The 26538-nt window shown below is 39.8% G+C and overlaps 1 protein-coding gene across 2 annotated transcripts in view; it reads left to right on the forward strand.

Annotated features, from left to right (window-relative positions):
* CADPS (calcium dependent secretion activator) overlaps nucleotides 1-26538 on the forward strand; it is an 807294-nt gene that overhangs the window by 153497 nt on the left and 627259 nt on the right. The window contains exons 3-4 of one of the 2 annotated variants that reach the window (XM_081524519.1): nucleotides 14447-14511; nucleotides 15693-15793. The gene's annotated coding sequence lies outside the window, so the exon portion shown is untranslated. Of the gene's footprint in view, nucleotides 1-14446; nucleotides 14512-15692; nucleotides 15794-25140; nucleotides 26094-26538 lie in introns of those variants that run through there. The other variant, XM_081524520.1, reaches the window with a different exon arrangement.

Here is a 26538-nt window from a genome sequence, read left to right on the forward strand (position 1 = left end):
TCCCAAGCCAGTCCTGTGATCGTGAGTAGATTCTCTAGCCCCTCATGCCTCAGTTTCCCTCACAGGGTCGTTGTGAGAATTAAGCAACTCAACATATCTGAAGTCTTAGAAAAGTACCTGGAAAGGAATGAGCGTTCTGTTAGTATCCCTGTTAGATCATCAGTCATCGGGGGAATTGTGGCTGCATAGATGCATATTCTCAGAGGAAAGGAAAAATCAATCAACTAATTATTTTAAAATGGCACCAATCTGCATGCATCAGCATGGGCACTCCCTAGCCCTTGACCACTTAATAACAACTGTGATTATTTACATAAACCACATGATGGGTTACATAGGTTCTCAGCAACTCTACAAAATAAGGTGATTCTCTTAAGATCTTCATGAGATGAACTTCAGGTGATCTTTTATTATTCCAGAATGGCAGCCAACACCATCTTTCAAATGATGTCTCAGAAATGGGGAGATGACACTATTTTCACTTCAGATCATTCACCAGGTAATGGAAGCAGATTCTAAAAGGGAACTAGGGTCACCAAAAGAAATTCTAAAGGCCATTGACATGGCACTGCTGTGATGATCCTAGAGACAATTGATCAAATTCTCCTGTATTCCCCCAAAGCTTTAGGATTTTTTGATAGTTCAGTTTACAAAGTAAAATAGTAATTTAGTTTATCATAAACATTATAGTTTGGCTTCAAATAGGTCTTATACTTTATATAAATATAGCTTCATACTAAATGTATTTCTGCTCATTGTTGTTGTTTTTTTTTTGTCAAAATTATGTTTTTGAGAATCATCTTGCTGATTCATGTGACTAATTTATTTCAGTCGTGTTTATTTTCCATTTATATGAATTGACTGAAACTTATTATTTTCTTTTTGATGAATATTTGGGTTGATATCCAGTTTTTGGTTATTATAACCCATACTGGTATAGTCTGTATTGTATATACCCATGGGTTAAAATTATAAAGGAAAGCAAGAAAATGATAAAAAAAAAAAAATAAATAAGTACAGTGTTTCTTCTTGGAAGTGAGAAAGGGAAACTGGCATTAGAAAGAGAGCTGCAGGGCCATCAAAGGAATGATAATGTCCTGCTTTCTTAAGGTAGATGTGTAAATAGAAGGGTTTTTTTTGTGTGTATACATATATATGGAGAGAGAGAAAGAGGGAGAGAAATACATCCACAAAGTATAAATATACTTTGAAAAACCTTTAATTTTGAGATAATTTTGAGATAATTCATATTGTTGTATAAAATAATACAGAGATCCTGTATAGTCTTTCCCCAAGTTTCCCCCAATAGTAACATCTTATGTAGAGTACCACAACCATGAAATTGATATTAGTACAATCTATAGGTTTGATTCACCAGTTTTACATATACTTATTTGAGTGTATGGGGGGCTTCCCAGGTGGCACAGTGGTAAAGAATCCACCTACCAAGCAGGAGATTCTGGTTCGATCCCTGGGTCGAAAAGATCCCCTGGAGAAGGAAATGGCAACCTAGTCCAGTATTCATGCCTGGGAAGTCCTGTGAACAGAAGAACCTGGCAGGCTGCAGTCCATGGGGGTCACAAAAGAGTCAGACGTGAATTAGTGACTAAACAACAAATTTGGGTGTGTGTATAGTTACTTTTATACAATCCTTTCATAAGTGTAGATTCATAAGATTAGTACCACAGTCAAGATACAGAACTGTGCCATCATAAAGTTCCCTCATGCTGTTTTTATAACCATAACCACCTCCTTCCCTTCTCCTCTTCCTAATCCCTGGCGATCACTAGTATGTTCTCCATCTCTATAATTTTGTCATTTCAAGAATGTCATTTCAATATTTCTAGAACAAATAGACTGCCCATTATTTCACCAGCAAAAATGTCTTTATTTGAGATAAACAAAAAATTGCAATCTGAGGTCTGTAATCATGAGCCATATGGAAGTCCACCCCCACCTCTTCCAAACCCACCCAAGAGAGAACTCTTTTTTAAAAATGGGAAAGGAAGTTGGGAGGGCAACAGAAAGCAAAGTGTTCATTGGAGGAATGAAGAGTTTGAAGTAGAATGGCGTTTCAGTGGCTAAGTTGTGGCAGTCTGTCATTGGGTAAGCTCTTGCCAGGCAAGAAGAGGAAGTCTTCCTTCTTCCTGTGGTGCATGAGAGCTTCCCCTTCTGTCTTTTTGACTCTGTTTTAATTGAATTTTCTGTTTATTAATTTCTTTGTGTCTGCTCAGTTGCTCAGTAGTATCTGACTCTTTGCGACACCGTGGACTTTGTGACCTCAATGAATGAAGAATCTCAAAAGGCCTTCTGTTCCTCCATTTTGTGGGGTGTTTTGGTTTGTTTTTTTCTTCTCTTGTTGCTGTTGTTCACTCGCTCAGTCGTGTCCTACTCTTTGCAACCCCATGGACTGCAGCATGCCGGGCTTCCCTGTCCTTCACCATCTCCCATAGCTTGCTCAAACTCATGTCCACTGAGTCGGTGATGCCACCCAACCATCTTACCCTCTGTCATCCCCTTCTCCTCCTGCCTTCAGTATTTTCTAGCATCCAGGTCTTTTCTAATGAGTGGGCTCTTCGCATCAGGTAGTCAAAATATTGGAGCTTCAGCTTCAGCATCAGTCCTTTTCAAGGTTGATTTCCTTGAGGATTGACCGGTTTGTTCTCCTTGCACTCCAAGGGACTCTCAAGCGTCTTCTCTAGTCTTTTTAAAAAATTCTACAGAGAAATGGCTTTCTTTCATCCCTTAGATTTTGAATTGCCTCAGTACCATTTTTTTTTTTTTTTTGCTCCAAGTACAACCTGGGAAAGAACAGCGGGCAGGAGACAGAAAGAAGAAACCTTAACCAGGCTGTTTAGAAAAACATCTCAGCCTTTTAGAGAGGGAAGCGTGGCGTCTTTGCCGAAAGTTCCCTTCTCAGCTCCCTTTAGGAGTGCTTATCCAGAGTTTTAGGTATTGCTCAGCCCTCTGTTGGTCAAAAACAGGCTAGGTCTAGCCAGACAGCCCACAGAAGAGATTTGTGTTTTGTTTTTGTTTTTTTTACCCCCTTAATCACCTTTGAGCTTCCTGGGTAGCACAGCTCTAGCTGTAATGGTGCCCAAACCCAGTCAATGCAGGCAGAGATAAATGCACCAGGCCACAGGCTCCATGACTCAGTCAGGACAGGATGCAAGCCACAGAGCAAGAAGGCTTACCTTCCTTGAACTTTCTTGGTCAGAATTCTGTCTTTCCAAGTCATACACTCTTAGCAACACCAGTATTTCTGTCTGGTTTATAGATGAAAAAGTGAAGTCACAAAAAGGGGAAGAAATTTATCCAGGGCCACTATAGATGAAAGTGATAAATCATTTAAAGTACCAATGAATTAATACAGGGAGTTTAATACCTGGGAATGTGAGCCAGGAAATAGAAGAAGCATCTGACCTAGTACCTTTATTTTAAAGATGGGGTAACTTCAGTCTGGATAGGTAAGAGTATTATCCCAAACTGGAACCCCCAGTATCTGAAAAGTCAACACTTTTTTCCCTAAACTCAGAAGTCAAGCCCCAAGGTCTAGGCTCATCATCAAAAACCCAGGTGGCCTTAGTTATACACCACTGGCCATCTCGAATTACAGCTAGGTAAATCTTTTGAGGAACCACATCTCAGTTCCCCTAATACAGTAAGCATCTTTCTGTCAGAAAATAGAGCAACTTCAATGTTGACTAAACTTCCCTATAATGTTAATATTAGGAAAGTGTAATAATACAAGTTATCAGATTCCCAGCATAACAAGCCTGCAGCTCAGAGCCATTCCGTTGACCAGCTATCTGCAGCAGCAGACACAGAGCAAGTGCCTGAATAAATGTTTGTTGACAGAATAAATGTTTGCTGAACTCAAGTTGAAAAATGCTCAAAGATCTGGCTTCTCACAGATATTTTCACTTGCTTGTGGGCAGAAAGCAACATCTGCCACCTGGATCCCTGGGCTTTCCCCAAATGTTTGGAGGACACTTGTCTGTGGCTGGTTTGTCTCAGTGAGTAACATGTGCTCTGAATTCTTTTGTGCTGAATAATGGTCTTATATGATCTATTTTCACAGATAAAAAGCAGTATTGATCATTCTATTTTAGGGTTGGGCACAGAGGTTTTGGAGCAGAAATTGGTACAATGTAACTACAGAGAGGAATAATTCAAATCCCCATGGAAGTATTTTGCTTCTAAATTTGCTCTGAAGACAATGTAGGGAAATCAAATGTGTGGGTCAGGCAGGGTTGTAACCATGAGCTTTAAACTGACTAAATGGCAAACAAGGTTGTAAAGCAAAAGGTTAAATCTGGGAAGCTTACTCATCAAGGAGCGACTTCAGAGATACCCCTGCCCTCCCCTCCCTTCCTCCATGACAGAGCTGTGCAGATGATGATTAATATAATTTCCCCATACCATGGAATAAAATGAAAAGGGTTGAAAAGTGCTTACCTTTACCCATAGCTGAATAGAATAGCTAAATTTGCACTTCCCCAAAGGGACAGTCATGTTCAACTCTTTGCAACCCCATGGGCTATACAGTCCATGGTATTCTCCAGGCCAGAATACTGGAGTGGGTAGCTGTTTTCTTCTCCAGGGATCTTCCCAACCCAGGGATTGAACCCAGGTCTCCTGCATTGCAGGCTGATTCTTTACCAGCTGAGCTACCAGGGAAGCCCATAGAGTGGTAGTCAATGAAAATACCATTTATCTAATATTTCAAAGAGATGAAATATTAGGTAAATATTTAACATTTAAAATACATTTAAGTGTATTTTCAGATAGCAGAAGTGCCAAAATTTCACTTTTAGTATTCTTTTTCAAAACCTCTAAAATGCTTTACCCATTTTCCTACCATCCTAAAAAAAAAAAAAAGCCCACATCATTTTTGTGCTGATTTGGAGCTTAAATAATGATAATTTGTTATAGGGCTGTGCATAACAAAATAATACTCACCAGTATTCCTGACTCGTGCTTCCCTTAAACTTATACTAAGTGGCTTCAGCCTGCTGTCCTTTGAGCTCACCTTTCTTTGCTGTTTATGTCACTTCCCTTGATGCCTGTGGGTTTATTTCTGGTGGTCTTGCCCTTTGGTCTATTCTTCTTGCCTCTCTCTGCTCATCTATTGAAGTCTGGGAATCCAGATCACTTGGTGTGTTAGAAATGTTCTGAACATAATAGTGAACAGGTTCTAAATGAAATAGTGAAGGGCTCTCCTATGAGTAAGGAAGGAATTATCTTGCCTTAATGATGAATATTTTCATTCTTGAGCCTTTGTCAGTCCCAGGAGAATGTGATCAAATCAAATCAACCTCAGATTAGTTTGCTTTTACTGTATTTTGTAAATAAAATTTATCTTGTCATTCATCCTTTAAAAATATCTAGGTCAAATTATTATGCTTCTGAGTTTTAAGTGGAGCACTAAATTATAAATACAGAACACACTTGATTTGGTGAGGCAGATATTCTTATTCCATGTTTTCAAGTAATGAAATAATGACTCAAAAGTTAACCAATTTGCTGAGAGCAGGCAGAGGGCTGGATCTAGAGCATAGGTGTTCAAACTTGGCTGTATATTAAAACACCGAGGATGGGATCTCATCTCAGATTTTTTATATCAGCATCTCTAGACATTGAGGCCTACCCTCAGCATTGCTTAAAAACAGCCCAGGTTCCATGTTCAATAGCATCAAAATGTAACAAATACCAAAGAATAAATCTAACAAAAGATTGCAAGACTATTTACTACTGAAAACTATTAAGAAACTATTAAATACTATACAAGAAAACTGAAGTAAATATACATTGTACATGAGTAGAAAAAAAGAAAACATTCTAAAGTTGTCAATTTCCCCAAAATGATCAACATTTTAATGCAGTCCCAATCTGAATTGCAACAGGTTGTGTGTGTGTGTGTAGAAATAGGAAAGTTGATGCTAAAATTATAATGAAATGCAAAGAGCCAAGTGTAACTAAGACTATCTTGAAGAAAAACAAATATGTAGGACTTACGCTCAGGCTCATAATAAATCTTGTTTTCTATCAAAATTAAGCTAGTGTGGTATTGGCGCATGGACAGACAAATAGAAAGAACAGAATAGAGTCCAGAAAGAGACATACACATGTATATGTGCTGAGTACGTGCTAAGTTGCTTCAGTCGTGCTAGACTCTTTGCAACCCTCTATAGACTGTCGCCTGCCAGGATCCTCTGCTGGTGGGAATTTCCAGGCAAGAGTACTGGAGTGGGTTGCCATGCCCTCCTCCAGGGTATCTTCCCAGCCCAGAGATCAAACCCAGGGTCTCTTATGTCTCCAGCATTGGCAAACAGGTGGTTTTTTTTTTTGTTTTTTTTTTTGCTGTTAGTACCATCTGGGAAGCCTTGTGGCTCAGATGGTGAAAAATCTGTCTGCAATGCAGGAAACATGGGTTCAATCCCTGGGTTGAAAAGATCCCCTGGAGAAGGGAATGGCTACCCACTCTGGTGTTCTTGTCTGGAGAATTCCATGGACAGAGAGCCTGGTGGGCTACAGTCCATGGGGTTGCAAAAAGTTGAACACCACTGAGCGACTAACACATGTATGGTCATTTGATTTATAACAAAGGAAGACTAGTGAACTGGGAAAAGTAAAGGAAACCGGATCAACTGCATATCCTAATGGGAAAAAAAAAAACCATATATCTTGGCCCCATACTTCACTCTATATACAAATGCTGATTCCAAATGGATTTCATGACTAAATGAAGAAAGTACAGTAATAAAAGTTTTAGAAGAAAAAGTGAAACAAGTATTTATAACCATAAAGTAGATAAAAATTTGTAAATTGACACTATAAAATGGCAGTAATCATAAAGAAAAATATAATAAATTAGACTATTAAAATTAAGAACTCTGTTCATCAAAACAGAGCAATAAGAAAGTTTAAAAGTAAGCCCTAGAGTGGAAGAACATATTTACAATACATGAATCTATCAGTGACTCATACCCAGAATGTATTAAGAACTCCCACAAATCAGAAAGAGAAAGACAGAAAACCCAATAGAAAATTAGGCAAAGGACTAGAGCAGTAAATTTGAAACAGTGGTTTTATAAAGGATCAGTAAACACAGGAAAAAGGACTCTACTTCGTTATTCATCAGGGAAATGCACCTTAAAACTACAAAGCAATATGACTACATACTCACCAAAAAGGTGAAAATGACAGAGATGCTCAAAACTAAGTGTAGACAAGGATGTGGAATAAACAGACTCTTCTACACTGCAGGTAAATATGGACAACAGTGATACACTTCCTTTGGAAAGCTGCTTGGCAATAGCTACTAAGGTGAACTACACATGCCATGTGACCTAGAAATTTCACTCCTAAAAGAAATATATCTCAATGGAAATATCCCTGTGTACACCAAAATATATCCTCAAAAATTTTCACAACAGTACTATTCAAAATAGCCAAATACAAAAGAGAAACCAGTTGCCCAGTAAGATTAGATAAATTTTGCAGTCATACAAAGGAAAATAATAAACAATGAGTATGAACATATGAACATACCAACCAGTATCTCAAACCTAATGTTGAGTGAAAGAAATCACAGCAGAGTATATTCTGAAAATGCCAATATGTAAATTTCCAAAACAGCCAAAACTCATTTGAAAGTCCAGAGAATGGTTTCCCTTTGTGATTGGTAATTACTGAATAGGGGCATAGGAGGAGCTTCTGAGATACTGATGATGTTCTGTCTCTTAACGTGTGTACGCTAAGGATGTGGACAGTTCTCTTTATGCTAGTTTTATTCAGCAAAAAATTAAAATGCCAAAAACACTCCTGTTGAGTCTAATAAATAGCCAGTTGAAAATCCATCTATCTAGAGCTCAGATCAGGTTTCTTCCATCCCTTAATTCCTTCTCTCCCCAGATTCATCCCCACAAGGCATCCTCTCCCTAATTTCTCTGGCTGCAAAGTGTCAAGCACTGTTCTAGGTACAAAAGATACAGAGAGAAAGACCCCATTTTACTTGCCTTTAAGAAACTAAATGTTGTATGTGACTTCAGCCTGCCACTTGACAGTAAGATTCACCTGTCTACACTACAGTTGTTAGTAGTGAAGGTACTAAGGTGAAGTTAGTATGATTCCAGCTGCAAGAAAAAGCCCCATGACCATCCTGAATAATTACAGTGCTAGTTATGACCACACTGGCAGGCTCAATTGCAACACATGTTAATCACCTAGGATTGCACTGGGAATCATTTGACCCCAGGTGTAACAGAATTAGCAGAATAGTGGGCTAAGTTGCGCAAAGATTTAGAATGCCTTGATGTTTCAATTGTATCTGACATAAGGATCATTCTACTTCCAGTGGGACAATTCTATTCCCAGTCAATACCACATATTTTCCTGAACACAAGTTATGATAATCCTCATTCTCTAGGTCTCTCTTTTGCAAGCAGTATATAAAAGTTAGGGTTTCTTCCATTTATTTTTCTTCTTCCTCTCTCAACACTCTTGCTCTGAAATAAATAAAGCAAATGATATCTCTGCACAATTTAGACTTTGTGTTTCCAGATCACATCTCCAAGCTCCTATCTTTGTCCTCAGGCACTTCCAATAACCAAGGCACCAGATGACACAGAAAGTCAAAGCAAATCATCTTTATCTTCACAGCACACTCTGTCTTTTAAGAACCTAGCTATTGATTACTTGACCATGGTCATTATTCCAAGGTTTACCTTTAGAAACAAACAAAAGATGATCTAACCTTGGCCTGAATCCTGCCTTGAGCTCGTACTCCCTCTGATGGATGTAACCAGAATCTAAATACTTACGTGGCAAAAGGCTCTGAGAAGTTACCGATGGCTTCAGCTTTGGGCACAAATCCCTTTCTGTCTATGCCTCCTTTATAATCTAGATAGAGCATCCTGACAAGAACACTTAAAATGTTTTCCAGATGGGAATGCTCATTATTTCACTGATTCTTGTTCACCCTCCAGATCCCAGACTGTATGTTACTTTCTAGGGCAGCCCTCCTGAACCTTCTGGAACAGTTTAGATCCCCAGATTAAAAACTTTCACAAAATCTATATAATTTTCCTTCACAGCACTTAGTTCAATTGCAACTAATCTATTTTTCTGATTGTTTGTCTCATTCACTGATATATCTCCAGCACCTTGTACAACGCTTGTCTCATCGTAAATGCTCAGTAAATATTGTTGAGTAAATGATTGAACAAATGAATAAAGGTGAGCCTTGTGAAGAATGGATGCTACTTTTTTCATTGTTGGGAGTTTTTATTCTCTAAGATTTTCTCTTGCTTTAGATAAAGTACATCCCAAATTGCTCTGTCCGCAGTAGGGATGAATGGCATCCATCATGATCAACTGCAGGGTTGCTAAAACAATTGCTGGACCCTACCCTCACCTTCTGATAGTCCAGGGTAGGCCTGAAGATTCTGCATTTTCAACAAGTTTCCAGGTGATGCTGAGGCTACTGATCTGGGGACCACATTTTTAGAGTCACTGACCTGATAAATGGAACATTAAGTTAGAATACAGTTAGGCTTAAAAAATAGTTGGATAGATAAATGAATGAGTGGGTCAATCAGCCAATCAGGACAAATCCATCACTACATCAATAGCATAAAATCCTGATAAAAAGAAGTGTACAGAGATAACTTTTACAGTGGTTTCTTACAGCAAAGCCATGAAAGGCTCTGCCCTTTCTCTCCCTGTGTGACTCAACACTAACAAAAATAGTAGGACTGGAATTTATTTCACCTATTTATGTCTTTCTTTATCTGGAGTTGCAATGGGCATTGCCTCCTCTGGAGTATAATTCAGGTTAACTCATTTCCCAAGTCACTGATGGAAAGGTAAGCATGGCTCCAGTTCAGAGCAGAAGGCATATCAGGAGCTGTTGATCAGGAGTTGCACATCGGAGAGATTACCAGCTCTCATTTGTGTTCTTTCTTGGCTGTCTTGCCGAGAACCAGCAGGTCAGTTGAATTAAAGGTTAAAAACTCACATTGACATGTGTCTGTGGATGATGTATGCAGTCAGTAACAGAGAAAATTACATTAGTCCAATAGAGAGTGCTTCAGTGCACTTTGTTTATATCCAGACAGAAGTACATAGTCCTGATTCTGTCACCTAAGAGTTACACAGTCAACACCTCTAATCCTTGATTCTTTTGCTTATAAAATAGGCATAACTGTAATAATTAACTCATAGGATTGTTGCGCATAATGTACATAATGTGAAGTTGAGCACAAAACTGACCTCATTTTAACATTCAACACATTTTAGCTAGCATTATTATTCATCATCTTCTCAAACTTTCTTCATCAAGCTTAGAATCAACATGTACCTTTTAATTATCTTTAGACTGGATCTGTAGGAGGAATTTCAGGATTTTCAATTCTGAGCCAGAGAATGGAGTGGTTTGTATGCAGATAAATTCTCTTTGCTACTCAGGATAAAGATTCCCACATGGGGTCAACATTCATTCCCTGTTAAAGGTATCAAGAAGAAAGCTGTAGAAGAGATAGCTATCTTCCTGAAAATCAGCTTTAAAAAGTAGAGATAGAATACTTCCAGTTCCCCTCTCCTTATCCTCCAAACTTCTTGAATCTAGCAGTATTCCCTACAATATGAACAACTGAATGAAGAACATTCCATATCAGCTTGGGTGTCAAACATCCCTGGTTTCTAGTCCTCACTTCACCACTATAAGCTTCACCACCACCTCCCTTCACCACAGACAGAGCCAAGATCAAAGGGAAAACACCTTGGCTCTCATCGCCAGGTGGCTTGGTTGAGTAAAACTTGGCAGAATCCCAGCCATAGTTTTGAACCTGTGGACTTCTAGTGAGCTTCTAAGATCATTTGATCTTGAGTAAATTACTTATGTTCTGTTTCTTTGTTGCATCATACTTACTAATAATTATTGTGAGATTTAAATCAGTGAGTGCATTTTCCAGTACCTGAAAAGCACTACTGCTGCTGCTGCTAAGTTGCTTCAGTCATGTCCAACTCTGTGTGACCCCATAGACGGCAGCCCACCAGGCTCCGCCATCCCTGGGATTCTCCAGGCAAGAACACTGGAGTGGGTTGCCATTTCCTTCTCCAATGTGTGAATGTGAAAAGTGAAAGTGAAGCCGCTTCGTCGTGTCCGACTCTTCGTGACCCCATGGACTGCAGCCCACCAGGCTCCTCCGTCCATGGGATTTTCCAGGCAAGAGTACTGGAGTGGGGTGCCATCACCTTCTCCGGAAAAGCGCTAAGTGCTATCTAAATGTCAGATATATGAACTCTTAGCATCTTATCCTGTTGTGTGACCATCATTTTAACATCTCTGGATTTTCCAAAGTCCATGCCCTTCAGGATTGGAGTGGTTTCAATTATATCCCCTTTCAACCTTTTCTTTTTAATAGAAAAGCCCTAATCCTTTTAGAGAGTCCACATTTCTTTCATTCCTTTGAATGGAATAGTCGCTTGACAGTTTTTCCTGTGGCTGCCTCGTCTGTCTTTCTGGAAACACTAAATAAGACCTTTCAAAGGTAGGCCTTTCATCTACCCTGCCAAATGCAGGGCCTTGTCCATAATAGGCACTCGATAAATATTTGTTGAATAGATGAATGAATAAAGGCAGCCAAGACATTCAAAATAATTGTGGCATTAAGCTAAAAATAAGGGCAGCTTTGTTCCTCTGTAGACATGCAATGGTGCTAAATTACCACATCCCTTTCATAGAATTGTTCCAAATCAGTCATTCATGAGGAACTGTACAAAGCCCTATTAATCATAATGCTGTCACAAAACACAAGGGTGGGATATGGGACATCTCTGCATTAAACATCTTTTGATTCTTATTCTGGTAAAAAAATCCACATCATCTAGACAGAGCCAAGATCAAAGGGAAAACACCTTGGCTCTCATCTCCAGGTGACTTTGTTGAATAAAACTTGGCAGAATTCCAGCTATAGCTTTGAACCTGTGGACTTCTAGTGAGCTTTGTAAAAGATAAATTAGATTATTTACTTCACCCCCCCCAATTAAAACTGCCTGATGACGTTCTGTAATACTTGAAACCTAAACTCTTTGCAGTGGTCTTAAAGGCCCTATGTCACCTGGGTCCTGACTATCTCTTTACTCAACTTTCATTTTCTCAGAGAGCCATCTCCTCACCCCACCACCCAGACACTCTGTCATTTCAGATAGACTTTTTTTCTGTGAAGGGCTGGACAGTAAATATATTACACTTTGGGGACCATATCATCTCTGTGACAACTATGCAACTCTTTCATTGTTGCATAAGAGCATGCATAGAATGTATAAAATGATGAATATGGTTGTGTTCCAAAATATTTTATTTATAATTACAGGTAGACATCTGGATTTGGCCCACGTTATATAATTTGTCAACCCCTTCTCTAAAATAAGACTCCTTCTTTAACTCCCTATCCCCATACCCTTCTTTGGTTTTTGTCATGTATTTTCACATTTGTTTGTTACTTGTCTGGCTCAGTCTCTAGAATATGAGCTTCATTTTAGAATGGGGCCTTTGTTTTGTGGACAGCCCCATCTCCAGCACCTCGGACAGTTCCTACCACTGCCTGTTTGTTCAGTGACTGTTTGTGAGTAGGTGACCTCATCTCCTATTGCTTTTGTGGTCACACAGTACTCTGACTTTCCTTCAGTTTTCAAGACACTCTAGTCTCATTCTTCCCTCCTGGCTTTTGCACTTGCTTTTATCTTCTGCCTTAGTATTCTTCCCCCTTATCTTTACACATCTACTTCTTCCATTCATTTGGGTCTCATATCTTTGGAGTAGCCCTTCCCAGTCATGCTAAATAAAATTTCACAGGAGCCTCAGCTACTCTTGTCTTATTTTCTTACTAAAACTTTTTAAGAACTGAAGTTATTTTTTTTTTTACTTGATTCTTATAAATTCCCTCCCATGAATACAGAAAGTTTGTTAGCTTCTTTAAAACCTAAAACAATAAGAGTTCTTTTATTTATTTATCAAAAAGAAGTTTTCAATAAATATGTGTGTAGAACAGTGTTTTTGAAACTTAAGTGTGTATATGAATCACCTGAGTCACTCAGTCTTTGTGACCCCATGGACTGTACAGTCCATGGAATTCTCCCCTAGAGTATCTTATTAAAATGCAAATTCTGAGTTAGTAGGTCTGGAGGGGGGGATGTCTTAAAATTCTGCATGTTGAAATCTTCCAGAAGATGCTGATCCCAATGGTCTATGGACCACTCTTTGAGCAGGGAGAGTCTAGTGAATGTTTTTAACTGCTTCATAGGGCAGGAAATAGAATTTAAGCTGAAGATCCTGAAAAATTATTAAAGATGTTTGTGAGCATGCCAAAGATCAAAGCAAAAGACCAATCCCATCCTTAAAAGGCACATCCAATGCAAAATGATGAGGATAGATTTTCCTGAGTCACTTAAGTGGTTTTGGCATCAGGCATCAAGTCTTCAGTGAATGGGAACTGGCAACATTTCCCATATTAAATTCACCTTGAAGATGCTGAATCACCCATGAGGAACTCAAATGAATCTATCTTCATTCCCTGCTCAGTTATCTCTCCCTTTCTTTAGACCACTCTGTTGCATGCCTTAGGGAGTTACCTGCTCAACACCTCAGTGTTTCTGCAAAGTGCAAAGTGCAGAGACCTAAAGTTTCTGTAGAAGCATGGAAATGCTGGTAGTGTAATATGGTGGTGTCTTGACGTAAAAGAAAACTCCCCACCTCAAAACTGAAATAACATGTGTCCAATAGGGGAATGTAATATAGCAGAGTGATTAAGAGCTATTGGTCTGCAGTGTGATTTCCATTTAATCCCTGTGTGACTTGGAGACAGGCTACCCGTTCTGGTATTCTTGGGCTTCCCTGGTGACTCAGCTGGTAAAGAATCCACCTACAATGCGGGAGACCTGGGTTAAATCCCTGGGTTGGGAAGAGCCCCTGGAGAAGGAAAAGGCTACCCACTTCAGTATTCTAGCCTAGAGAATTCCATGGACTGTATAGTCCATGGGGTTGCAGAGTCAGACATGACTGAGCGACTGTCGCTTCCACTTTGCAGATAGGGGAAACTGAAGCTTAGGACAATGAAAAGGTTTGTAACAGATCACTCAGCTACTAGGGTGGGAGTAAACATTTGAACTCAGGTTTGACTGAGCTCAGGGCTCTGGCGATACTCTACCATCTGCTAGTTATGTCATTCATTTAAGTATAGACTTGTATGTCTTGGCTCCTGAACAGGAAATATTTCCATCACAACACCAACTCTTGGGGAGAGTCTCTCTTCTATAAATAAAAGAGTTCTGGTGGTTGATCATCAGAAGTACATCCAGTTCTAACAACCTAATGTTCTGAGTTCTATTCTGATGGATTTTGTTCATTTATTTATCATTTGTTAAATTTTTTCCACTATAGATATGTCCTGTTTGACAGAGCTTTGGTCCAGTGAGCATCATCATGAACATCATCATATCTTCAAGGTACAGGGTGCTCCTTGATAGCTATGCTGTCCCTTATGTTCTAGTTATCTATTGCTAAGTATTAGCAGTCATCTCACATTTTTGTGGTGTAAACAAACAGCAGATTCCAAGTCTAGAATTTGGAAAGGGCATAATAGGGACAGCTCTTATGTGCTTACCACATACGCAGCCCTAGTTGAAAGTACTTTGGGGCTAGGAGATGACTGCATTGTCTAGAGACTGAAGGCATCTAGAACTATCTTCACTCATGTGCCTAGCACTTGGACCAGAATGATTCAAAGACTGGGACCATGAACTGCACCTGCAAGGTGGGCTTTCCATGTGGCATGGGCTTCTCCCAGCATGGCAGCTCAGTTCTGTAAGATACTATCCCAGGTGGGAGCATCTGGAAAACAAGTGTTCACTTGAGACTTCAGATTCAGTTTCAGTGTCACTTCTTTTGTATTCTGTGGTAAAAGTAGATCCCTAAGAAATGCCCAGATTGAAGGGGAGAGGAATTAGATTCTACCTCTTGATGGAGGGAAGCAACTTCACAAGGCTGAAGAACACATGTAATGAGAGATACTGCTGTGTCAATCTTTGGAAAGCACAGTCTGCTACAATCTTCACATTTACACGTTCTTCATTTCATCATATTGAACATCAGACACCTTGCAGGAGTCCAGTAGTTTCCCTGCCAGCCTCAAATGATCTGACAATGAGGAGAAAAAGAGCTTAGCTAATCTCGAATACCCTCAGAAAAAAATTACCCTCCCTACGGAACATGACTTAATTCATGATTAATACTATTTAACAGGGTCTTTTGGAATTATCAGGAGGTCTTAGGTAACTGATGGTGGTCAAGAATGTCCAAAAGTGATAAAAATTCCTGTAAAAGAACTTAAGTAAGTAACTCTACCACGTATTTGCACTTTCATGGCTACTGTTAATGTGTGTATAATCCTCACAACCCAATGAGGGAAATAATACCCCAAGTTCTCTATAATAAGATGAAATTGAGGATTGAAGAGTTTAGGTAACTGTTCAAATTTCACCCAGATAAGAAGTTGTAGAGCACAGGTTCAGACCTAACACTTTCAGACAACTGTAGACATTCAGTGACGTTCTGGTGATACTCCTTGGATATCAGTTCATCTCAAACTCTTTTCAGCCAGAAATTTTTGTTTGTTTGTTTGCTTCAGGTGTCAAGAACATAACCACCATTGGCTCATGTGAATGGCAAGTCACACTAATTGCAAGAGCTTCAGGCATGGCTGGATCCAGGAGATCCAGCTGTATACTTGTGAGTCTGACTCTCTCCAACTCTTGGTTCTCTTTCCTTTTCTTTTGATTTCATTTTGAAGTAGCATCTCCCCAGGTGATGATAAAGATGGCCACCACCAGTTACAGGCCTATATCCTACCATTTGAACAAAGCCAACAAGTATTTAATTTCCTTTCTCTATAAATTAAGAAAGCCTCTTTGAAATAAAGAGGCAATTTGGATTAAAATCTAACTGATCTCGGTTGAATCACAAATCGATTCCTGAATCAATCACTTGTGATCTGGGAGATGAATAAAGGTGGTTGACTGCACTGAAGACAGACCTTCATAATCATCATGGACTGTATATGCAAGAGGAGTAGTTTCCCAAAGGAATATAAGGGTAAAGGATCAAGTAGCAAAGGAATGGACATCAGACGGACTAGAACATCAGGTGCTGACAATATCCTCATTTTGCAGATGGATAATCTTATAGCTGGAAAACTAATCCTTATTCTGTTTTTATCAATTCCCTCCCTCTGGCTCTCAGTGTTCTATTATAACATCTGTTCCTCCTTCCTTAGAGGAAAAGAGTTGACAAATTTATACACATTGAGGTGTGAGTCACTCAATCACCAAGAATTCTTGCATTCTAGTTTCTATTATAAGAATTCAGTTATTTGACTAGTATCTGTTGCGTATTCACTATGTGACAAGCTTGTGCTAGGTAAGGATTACAGATGCAGAAGTGAAATAAGACAGGTCTGACTTATATAGGTTTGAGTACGTATTAATATTTTAAGGAAAAAAATAAACTATATTTTCATTTTTACAATGCTAAGGTCATTAGGCAAAGGGGAAATACTCAGGTATTTTCAAACTGGAGTTCATAAATATTTCTTGGAGCTGCCTTCTGTTCTCCAACACCCAGAGATGTAATTCAGTCAGTCTGGAAGTTAAGAACCAGGAATCTGGATTTCTATAAAGCATTCCCAGGAAAATTTGAAGATGGTTCAGGGAACTTACTTTGAGTCCCACTGGCTTAAGCTGAAAAAATTATTCTCTAATGGCTGTAGGTCTAGAATATTGAAATCTCTGAATTTGTCTGGAGAAACAGAAATTTTGGAGCAAGAATGAATGCCTTTTCTGTCAAAGCATACTGCATAAGCAGCATCAAATCCTGTCTTTTCATAAAGCATCCACCCTGACCCCCTTTGCATTGAGCTTTGCAAGGTGGATAAATGATGCTATCAAGGCCCTGCCCATAGTACCTCTCTCTTCATAACGAAGGCTGCTCACTGTGGTTAATGCTGCTGCTGCTGCTAAGTCGCTTCAGTCGTGTCCAACTCTGTGCGACCCCATAGACGGCAGCCCACCAGGCTCCACCGTCCCTGGGATTCTCCAGGCAAAAACATTGGAGTGGATTGCCATTTCCTTCTCCAGTGCATGAAAGTGAAAAGTGAAAGTGAAGGCGCTCAGTCGTGTCTGACTCTCCGCGACCCCATGGACTGTAGCCCACCAGGATCCTCCATCCAGGCAAGAGTACTGGAGTGGGTTGCCATTTCCTTCTCCATGTGATGCATGAGAATCTCTCATTGTTGTGTTGATTTCTGCTGTACAGCAAGTGACTCAGTTATGCACATATATACATATTTTGTATTCTTTTCCATTATGGTTTAACCCCAGGATATTAGTTTCCTGTGCTATACAGTAGGACCTTGTTGTTTATCCATTCTATATACGGTAGTCTGCACCTACTAACCCCAAATTCCCAGTCCATCCCTCCTGCATACCTCCTCCTCTTTGGCAACCACTGTCTGTTCTATATAACTCTGAGTCTGTTTCTGTTTCATAGATAGGTTTATTTGTGCCATATTTTAAATTCCATGTATAAATGATATTATATGGCATTTGTCTTTTACTTTCTGACTTCTTTCACTTACTATGGCAATCTCTAGTTGCATCCATGTTGCTGCAGATGGCCTTATTTCATTCTTTTTTATGACTGAGTAGTATTGCATTCTATATACATACTGTATCTTCTTTATCCATTCATCTGTCGATGGACATCTAAGTTGTTTCTATATCTTGGCTATTATGAATAGTGCTGCTATGAACGTGGGGGTACATGTATCTCTTTGAATTATTGTTTTTTCTGGATGTCTAAGGGGTTTTGTCTGGCCATGGAAACACACTTCACTCAGGTTTGTCCAGGTACAAGACTGGGGAATGAATGCTCCTAAGACTGCCCTCAACCAATGTAAGTTGGGGAGTTGGTAAGTACATACCTCAGCTTCCTTCTTCTCCATTGTTCTACACCATCTCTCAGGAACCCTCCCAAAGTATCAAAACTCCAGTTGTCCACCAAGGTAACTGGCTTTTGAAAGTTTCCTCCAGTGGCTTTCTTTCCTATTCCTCTGTTTCCTATCATCACTTTCCTTATAAGTGGGCAGCACTCTAATCCTTATATCAGAGTTATCCTCCTGGGAAACCCTAAGCAAACACTCAAGTATGTCTAATTGTAAAATTTCTGTGTTGTCCTTTCATTGTTGTTAGAGATACTCAATCCTAATAGTTGCCTTCAGATTACATCAAGGAAGAGGTTCCAGTCAAGTGGCTGAAGGAATCAAGCCAAGCCTTAAATTACAATGGATTCCTCAATATGTGACATGGGAATGATTACACGTGCACTCAGCTATCAAGCAGAGGATGGAGACTTTATTACTCTTATTTCTACTTTTACCATTAACTTTGAAAACAGCATTTAGCCCAAATCAGGCTATATAGTTATTCCAAAGAAGGATGTGGGGAAGAAATAGACTGATATTAAAATGTTATTGTAATAAAACAGTCATTGAAAGTGCAAAGAGTATGTTTATTATGCAGGATGCATCTCAGCATGATTAGATATTTGGCAGAGAAGAAATGAGGAAGGAGTGGAAAAAGCCGAGAAAAAAACCACCCAGACCCAATGATTTACTCAAAACTCAATGGATAGAGAACTGTTTCTTGGGATTTGAATGTTGATGAATAACTGGCATCTCTGTTCTTCATCTACTTTCAAATGGTAACAAGTCATTCTGATGATAATTGCAGAATGTGTCTATTTTGGGCAATCTGATGGCCATGGAGATGATCCCATTTTGTGTTCTATTCATTACCACCCCCCAAACTAATCCGTAGGCTTTTAGAAGAATCCAAGAATAAACAGTAGCATCATAATTTGTTCCCTGACATAAAGAGAAAAAAGAAAAATACTTGTTGAATATTGAACACATAGTAAGAACACAAAATCTTAAGTTTGCTATATACACATATATAGCAGGGGAGGGGCTCAGAGCGCTCTTCTTAAACATTCAGAGTATCTGATTCTATTCTTGCTAGAACCACCAGGGAGAGACCAATTTAGAAATTTGTTTTCAGTTCTAGAATCTAGGCATCCTTTGGATTGTAGAGGGAGTTCTGGGGAAAACATTCAGACATAAGGGAAGGGCTGAGGAACCAGACAGAGAAAAGGCTACCAGGAACCAGTGATGCTCTGAGAACCCGAGCAGCAAGAACAACTGGACAAACTCATCAGCCGAAGAAGCTGGAATGAACCATCTCCAGCTGCTTTTGTAGCCTTTCTGTCATGCCATTAAAGATTTAGAATACTTGGGTTACAGGTCTGCCTCCTGACAAGGAGAGAGTGGTGTACCTAGAATGACAGTTGCACCAAACTGGCATGTAGTGGAAGAAAACTCATTCCCCAGAAGAAAATCAGGTATTGGAATCAGAAGAAGGGGGCTATAGAGCAAGAGCTAGAAGTATCGATAAATGTTCAATGAGGTAACAAGTTTGTATAAAGAAAAAAAAGGATCAGTATTAGAGTTTTGTCTCACTATTTCATGGTCTTGCTATTTTTCTGCCTTGTTCAATACTTCCTTCATAGCCATAATAATTATCACAGCAACACTAGAATTTTGTGGAGAGGCATCACTTTTGGAAACACTCCCTTCTTATCACTAGCTGTCGTTCACCCTCAAGCTCTGAATCTTCACTGTTCTTTCTCATCTATCCCTCCAAATTCTAAACACAGGGTAGCCCTGCCGGTCTGCTCAACCTCTGCATGCTGTGGTCTTAAAGATTCTCATTTGAGGCACAAACTGTGAATCTCTGAGTTCAAATACATGACCAACTGCTATGTGCTAGAAATTTGACATTACATTCCCTGTGCTAGGTAAAATGCAAATACAAGTTTTACATTTATATTTACCATTGTGCAGGAAAACTCTGTAGTGTAAAACAAACAAACAAAAAATAATGATGCTAATACGACAGCCCTTGAAAGCCCAGTGGGATATATTCTGAGGCCTTTGAAAACCACCAAATTCTCAAGTATATCTCTATGAATTATATTTTTCCCCACAAAATGCAATAAAACATAGCAGAGAAACTATAAATAATCCCCACAGTCTTTAATGATTCTATAAATATGGGACTAAAGTCATTTACACAGCCGTTGAGATAAATACTGGCTGGAGCACTCACTGAAACAATTTCACAAATCACTCGTTTTTGCTTTCCTAATAGTGGAGAGATCTGACTCACTGCCAAACATAACATCTCCTCTTAAATGTCTTCAATACATGGAATTTCCAGAGTAGAACTCTGAATTGTGTAAACCTCTTCCTTCCTACCACAAATGCTAGAAGGAGGAGGGCTCCAGAGTTTGACTTCCCAGGTTCAAATCCAGGCTCCACCACTTAGTACATGTGAACTTGACAAGACCTCTCTTGAGTAAGTCTTGTTTCCCCCACCTGGGAAATTATGTTGTGACAATTCATTTTAAGTACTTTGGTTAAGTGTCTGGTACTTTGTAAATGTTCAATATACGTTAGCTACTACTTCTTTAAAAGGCTTTAAAAATTATCTTAGGAAAGCAATTGCTTTCTGCAACACTGAATAGAGAATAGCAAAGCCCCTTAAATTGTATATGCTGGGATTTCAGTGAGGTTCATTTACCAGCTAGGTAACTCATTCCATAGTCAACTCATATTTGTGTCCTAGAAAAATTAAAAATTCCTTTATAGTATCATTCTTCAGGGTCACTTACAAATAACTGAACTCCTAAATCCATATGCACCCAGGGTCTAATGCAGAGGTGACAAATATTTGGGGAGTAAAATAGTAAACTTTTAGGAGGAATACCCCTGAAATACTGTCTGGCTTTGTAACAAAGACAAAAAAATATTCATGTCTGTGATCAAATAATTCAAAACATACCTGAGCTACAGAATACTGTACTGTGAAACTATATAATCCTCTGAGTGACTTATGAGAACTTCGGGATTAATATCAGACCAAGTAGATGGTTCAGCTCACTGAAGCAAGCATCTCATAATGATAATGTAGTGTTCCCCAGAAAATGCATCAGAGATGCCAAAATGGAGTCAGAGCATAAAAATAAGTCAAAGTTCCATGATTTTTTTAATCATGTGATTTTAAAATATCATATGAAACATATTCATGGTAAAGCGTATATTACTACTAATTCCACAGTAGAAGCACTAACTGGTGACAGCTATTTGGCAAGAATTTCCCATTAATTTCCATGGAAAGTATTCTCCTGAATTTATAATAGAAAAGTATAAATGCGAACTCAAACACAGAACTTGTCTCTGTACAGAATTTGCATCAGTAGAATGTGGTACAGTTTATAAATGGCTTTAGAGAAGATATGTGACTCCAATTAAATACGAAACCAAAAAATATCAAATAAATATTCCTCTCAAGGACTCCTCTCAGCCCAAGAAGCCCAGGTGATTTATCTTAGTAAGCACTTTACTTCTTGGCAACACTACAGAGGAATAGCTTTCCAGCAGTGGAGCTTTGTTTGATCTGTTGCTGGGCCCTGCCACACTGTCTTGGGTCTCATTGATCCACAGATATCTCTGCTCCTACATCCAGGTGTTATAGCAACAAAACTTACCAACATCACCCCTTCAATCCTTGGGGTTACCCCTTCTCCTTGCAGTAGATCTTATTTAAAATGCAAGTACTCCTGGGAGGAGGTAACACATTATTAATATTGCCTTTATTGTTTGTTGTTCAGTTGCTAAGGCATGCCTGGCTCTTTTGCAACCCCATAGACTGTAGCCTGCCATGCTCCTCCATCTATGGGATTCCCCAGGCAAGAATACTAGAGTGGGTTGCCATTTCCTTCTCCAGGGGATCTTCCTGACCCAGGATCGAACTCACGTTTTCCTGCATTGGCAGGCAGATTCTTTACTGCTGAGCCACCAGGAAACCCCTAGTGTGAATTAATTTAAAGTAATCAAATCCCATGAACACATTCAGAAAAGGCATAAAATGTCTGTTTGTGCTATAGAAGGGATGGTGGTACCACTGTGAAGCAAAAAAGGATACAGTAAAGATAGTTATGTGGACACTTAAAGAAAGTGCTGTTTTACTTGGATGCCAAATTTCCAAATTGTAATAGGTGGGGTTATTTTCAGCAAATATTACTTCCCTGCTTTGAGTGGAACACTTCATCCCCCACTGACTTTGACCTGGCCATGCGACTCATTTTATCCAATAGAAAGTGGATATGCAGTAAGGCAATGGCAACCCACTCCAATATTCTTGCCTGGAAAATCCCATGGACAGAGGAGCCTGGTAGGCTGCAGTCCAAGGGGTCGCGAAGGGTCAGACACGACTGAGCGACTTCACTTTCACTTTTCACTTTCATGCGTTGGAGAAGGAAACAGCAACCCACTCCAGTGTTCTTGCCTGGAGAATCTCACAGACGGGGGAGGCTGGTGGGCTGCTGTCTATGGGGTCGCACAGAGTCGGACACGACTGAAGCGATGCAGCAGCAGCAGCAGCATGCAGTTAGTATCTCATATGATATCATGCTTTCGTTTGCTTCTTACACTCCTGTCATTTATCATAAGAAGGAACATCCCCAGGTAGGCACTGATCCAGTGAGGACAAGCAGAACTGAACACAAACCATCACCTAGAGTGTCCCAAGCCCAGTCAACCGACAGCACAACACAGAACCATTCTAACTAACCCTCAGGCTTGTGAGCCAGTAAAAGAAATGCTTTATAATATAAGCCATTGAGTTGGGTGACTTTTTATGCAGCATTACCGCACAATAGTTTTAGACTATTGCTGCTGCTAAGTCGCTTCAGTTGTGTCTGACTCTGTGCGACCCCATAGACGGCAGCCCACCAGGCTCTGCCATCCCTGGGATTCTCCAGGCAAGAACACTGGAGTGGGTTGCCATTTCCTTCTCCAACAGCTAATACCAATTGAGCTCTCCCACTGTGCCAGGCGTTGAACTAAGGACTTAACAGTCATGATTTTTTAAAAATTCTTAAACAATCTGGTGGGATAGGAATGATTCTCCTGTTTAAACAGTTAAGGAAGTGGAAAGATACCAGAAAGATAGCATTGTTAAAGCTCTTGAATAAAACCCCCAAAGCTACCTTCAGATGTCTTAAGCAAACAATAGATGTCCCTGTGGTTTAAGCATCAATTACCTACAGCAGAATGCATCCCTAACTGCTGTATGTCCCAACTATGGAGGCAGCTGCCATTCAGCTTCTGCTGACTACTGATTATGGGAATGTGGACCCGCTGTTGCCACATCTTCCATTAAGTAGAAATCTGGATTTTTAAAAACTGTGAAATCATTCACTTTTAAAATACTGGCAACTACATCAAATTAGTAAAACATTTTGCATACCAAACGAAATATACCTTCAAAGCCAGGTATAAGAGCTACAATTCTGTGGTTCTTGAGCACTATGGGTATCAAAGTTATAAACACTGTCTTAAATGAACTACCCACTTTTTCAGGCTAGTCTTATAAGAAACCCAGATAAGAAGCATTAAAAGGCAATTATTATGTGAGCACTAAATCCTCCAGATAAAAGAAATCTGTTTTGCTTTCCTAGACTCAAGTGGAAAAGCAGCAACTTCTCCCTACAATTCTAGTCTTGGATTTTAAAAGAAAGTTGAATTATTAGGTCATAGAGAAGATTGAATCTGTTTAGACATTTCAATGGGTCTGTTTTCCAAATTGATTTGTCATCCTTTTGATAAGATCTCAGAAACTGATTGCAGAGCTGCTTGGAGCTCAGGCTTCATGTAACTCGTCAAAAGAGGAAGAGAAGAAAACCCTCTCTATGTCAATAATCAAACCAGGACTGACTGCTAATCTCAGGTTTATTGTGTGGCTTCAAATATTGCCCTGGAGCTGGAATAAAAATAGCAGTGGTACTAGTAACCGCAACAGTAACTGCAATGGCCTCTATCCAATCTAAGTGCTGAAATAGATCTCTGTTGTTTTCATGTTGGGAAACTACCCTCCCCTGCCCCATATGGTACCAATGGAAATGCAGATCTCAGAAGCTTTCCTGCCTCACACTTGCAAGGGAAAGCACATGGTCTGGATGTGGCCAGTTGTCTTCCAGTCCATGCAACACCATTTAATCCCCAAACCCAATGGTACCTTAAAGATCGAACATTCCAATTAAGTAAGTCAATGAATTCCCAGAGAGATATTGCTGAAGAATCAGAACAAGAAGTAGCCATGTGCTGAGATGCTGCTGCAATTACATGTGAACTATATTTGACTGCCTAGGATGGGTGGAAGGACAATTTTAGTCCAAATGCCTATCAGAGAATTCTCAGTGGAAGGACAGAGAGCACTGCTAGGAACAAAACAAAAAGTAGTTACACAGTACATAGAGATGACATATGATACTACTGCTACTAATAAATCTCAGTTCTCTATTATTAACAAGCAACTCTACCTTGGATTGTTGTCTTCTTTTTACTTTTTTCCCCACTCCCTCTGAATGTGGTTTGTATTCTGCAGACAAAAAGAATATGACCTCTAGTGGATGATGATTTGCGGATAGGTATTCTGCAGGCCTTGGAAAACCTTTGTCTTTCTGAAGCCTTACTGGTTTTTAACAAATTATTTCACTGACAAGGAGGAATGAATGTCTTAGTTATACTGAACCCAGGCATTAGGGTCAGGGAGATTTTGTTCAAAGTCTCAGCTCTGCCCGTAATTATCTGTGATTCTTCAGTTCAGTTCAGTTCAGTCGCTCAGTCATGTCCAACTCCTTGCGACCCCATGAACTGCAGCACGCCAGGCCTCCCTGTCCATTACCAACTCCCGGAGTCTACCCAAACCCATGTTCATCAAGTCGGTGATGCCATCCAACCATCTCATCCTCTGTCGTCCCCTTCTCCTCCCGCCCTCAATCCTACCCAGCATTAGGGTCTTTTCCAATGAGTCAACCCTTCGCATGAGGTGGCCAAAGTATTGGAGTTTCAGCTTCAACATCAGACCTTCCAATGAACACCCAGGATTGATCTCTTTTAGGATGGATTGATTGGATCTCCTTGCAGTCCAAGGGACTCTCAAGAGTCTTCTCCAGCACCACAGTTCAAAAGCATCAATTCTGCGGCGCTCAGCTTTCTTCACCGTCCAACTCTCACACCCATACATGACCACTGGAAAAACCATACGTGAACCGTGAACTTCCAGATGTTCAAGCTGGTTTTAGAAAAGGCAGAGGAACCAGAGATCAAATTGCCAATATCCTCTGGATCATCAAAAAAGCAAGAGAGTTCCAGAAAAACATCTACTTCTGCTTTATTGACTATGCCAAAGCCTTTGACTGTGTGGATCACAATAAACTGTGGAAAATTCTGAAAGAGATGGGAATACCAGACCATCTGACCTGTCTCTTGAGAAACCCGTATGCAGATCAGGAAGCAACAGTTAGAACTGGACATGGAACAACAGACTGGTTCCAAATAGGAAAAGGAGTACGTCAAGGCTGTGTATTGTCACCCTGCTTATTTAACTGATATGCAGAGTACATCATGAGAAACGCTGGGCTGGAAGAAACACAAGCTGGAATCAAGATTGCCAGGACAAATATCAATAACCTCAGATATGCAGATGACACCACCCTTATGGCAGAGAGTGAAGAAGAACTAAAGAGCCTCTTAATGAAGGTGAAGGAGGAGAGTGAAAAAGTTGGCTTAAAGCTCAATGTTCAGAAAACTAAGATCATGGCATCTGGTCCCATCACTCCAGGGGAAATAGATGGGGAAACAGTGGAAACAGTGTCAGACTTTATTTTTTTGGGCTCCAAAATCACTGCTGATGGTGACTCCAGCCATGAAATTAAAAGACGCTTACTCCTTGGAAGGAAGGTTATGGCCAACCTAGATAGCATATTTAAAAGCAGAGACATTACTTTGCCAACAAAAGTCCATCTATAAATTCTATGAGTCTTGGTCTTCTCAGCAGTAATACAGATTTTGGTGAGTGTTATATAAGCTATTGTGTGTAAAAACACACAACACAATGCCTTATACATTATCTGAGCTCAAACCAAGAATTTTTGGATGCTTGGTCTTTTTCTCTCCATTATTTCTTTTTGTCCTCAGACTCTCAATCTCTTGGCTTTGTCTTCCTGTTGTTTCTCTCTTGATCAAACTTTCTGTGACTATACTTCTTTGTTTCTCTCCCAGAATAGAGCATAATGGAGAATACAGAATGGTATTCCATAAACCCCTGCCCCAACACAGGCCTTGAGCTCACATGTTCTATCTTCAACTATATCCTTGATGTGTCTCCACTTAGATCTCCAGTAGGCCACCTCAAATGTAATACAGCCATAATAGGACTCTAGATTTCCTTCCAGTCCCAAGATTTGCCTTCCCTCAATCTTCCCCAGCTGAGAAAATGGTGCCACCATTTACTCCA

Source organism: Giraffa tippelskirchi, chromosome 9, assembly GCF_054371585.1.
Source record: "Giraffa tippelskirchi isolate mGirTip1 chromosome 9, T2T-mGirTip1v1.2.pri, whole genome shotgun sequence".
Classification (NCBI taxonomy): domain Eukaryota; kingdom Metazoa; phylum Chordata; class Mammalia; order Artiodactyla; family Giraffidae; genus Giraffa; species Giraffa tippelskirchi.